The sequence below is a fragment of the Belonocnema kinseyi genome, chromosome 8 (assembly GCF_010883055.1).
Source record: "Belonocnema kinseyi isolate 2016_QV_RU_SX_M_011 chromosome 8, B_treatae_v1, whole genome shotgun sequence".
Classification (NCBI taxonomy): domain Eukaryota; kingdom Metazoa; phylum Arthropoda; class Insecta; order Hymenoptera; family Cynipidae; genus Belonocnema; species Belonocnema kinseyi.
Genome location: NC_046664.1, coordinates 63417314 through 63419298, shown reverse-complemented (window position 1 = coordinate 63419298; position 1985 = coordinate 63417314). Strand labels below are relative to the sequence as shown.

At 36.4% G+C, this 1985-nt stretch overlaps 1 protein-coding gene across 1 annotated transcript in view; it reads left to right on the top strand.

Moving 5' to 3' along the window:
- Nucleotides 1-1985, top strand: part of LOC117178093 — a 5751-nt gene that overhangs the window by 1919 nt on the left and 1847 nt on the right. The gene's annotated exons all lie outside the window — the stretch shown is intronic.

Here is a 1985-nt window from a genome sequence, read left to right as displayed (position 1 = left end):
TACGTTGATGCTGATTGGGGTAGCAATGAACTTGATAGGAAAAGTACGACAGGATACCTATTTAAAATTTTTGAGAAATGTTCAATAACGTGGAATACTAGGGGATAATGTTAAAACATGTTATTTTCACTTTTTGAGTGGGAGTGTTGGAATCTATGTAAGATTGCTACAAAAAGCGAGCGAACATTATATTACTAAAAGATTAGTATATAGAGAGACGTGACCTAGTTTATTAAATCCAAATGCTATGTCGCCGAAACTCTATGGCTTTGTTTATAAATTCCCATATGGAGCCCGCTTATGGGTCGCCTAAGTGCGTATGCTTTGGACCACACGTATCGTGTTAGTTGCTCTCTTGCCTTGGTGGAATAACGATCATTGAATAAAGATCTGTTCTAAACCCTGTATAATTTGTTGAGTTATTTTATTATTGACCCTAACACTAATAATTATTAACCAAAAAATAATTATATCCAACAAATCGAGGATATTTCAATCGAGGACATTAATCTTTTGCGCATAACACTGAATTTAAAAAGCCTGTTCTGTTTAAGAGTGTAATACTTTCGAGTCGAATTTAAATATATTTGATCAATTAATAGTACGGAAATAATCAAAATCAACTCTTGATATTTAAAATGTATATTTCGTGAAAAATTAAACATGGTAATAAAATATCACAGTGATTTGTATGTTGGCACATCAGCTTGTTAAATTTGTTTCCTTATTGAGATTTGTTATTAACATGACGTAAAAAATGTGAACATTTGACCCGCATACCCACAATTAATATAGGTATGTACATCGGCTACAGAAGTTGAATGAAAATTTTAAGGCATCTGAGTTCGACGAGCACTTACAAAAACTTAGTACACTTCCACAACGTTTTATTGGTATGATACTTCGCAACGCTAATAAGCCGAAAAAAGGTCGACGATATCCGGCAGATAAAAGGCTTTTATGTTTATCAATTTATAAGAGATCGGCAGCTGCATATAGGTACCTGTGTGGTTTCTTGCCACTTCCTTCACCGAGAAGAGTTCGGCAGGTTCTAACCAAAATTCGTTTAGATTATGGAGTAACTGAAACAATAAAGAAATGTTTAAAGGAAGCGTCTGACCGAATTACTGATGACTTAGAAAGGGTTTGCGTTCTCATGTGGGACGAAGTTGCCCTGAAGCTTCATGTTCAGTACTGTGCTGAAAGAGACAAAGTTGTAGGCCTTGAGGATTGGGGTTCTAAACGAACTTGCAACTATGCGGATCACGCATTGGTTTTCATGTGGCGAGGAATAAAGAGCGGTTGGAAAATCCCACTCACTTACAACTTTTGCGCCGGACAGGCAACCCATGAACAACTAAAGTGTTCAATTAAAGAGGTTGTACGCGCTGTCACAGAAGCAGGTTTCATAGTTGCAGCGACGGTTTGTGACCAGGGCTCCTCCAACATGAAGGCCATCAAGTCTTTGCAGGCAGAAACAGATAAAATTCGAGAAGACAAAGGAATTGAGAAGTGTAAGTTTTTTCTCCTGTTACGAGCTTTGTCATCTTCCAATTTATTTAATTTAAATAATTAGATAACACTTTGTTTTGCAGATTGGATGATTCTCATTGACGACGCTGAAATTGTACCACTTTACGATCCACCTCACTTATTAAAGTGCATACGTGATAATTTTTTGAATAAAGATATTAAAATTGATTTCGATGATACAAGCAAAAAGGAGAGAAGGTTTTCCTCGTGGGATCACATTGTCACTGCCTATGAAATCGACGTCTACTCAGACTTTCTGGAGAGGAATGTCCCAGATTTGACAGAACAGCACGTCTACATAGACAAAATTAAAAAAATGAGGGTAAAACTGATGATGCAAGTCTTCAGCGGTAAACTGTTTCGTTTTGTCGATCTCCTAGCGAAAGCAGGTAAGAATAATTTTTCTTCTACAGTAGTATTGTGATGTAAATGGAATATATATGTCTACAAAT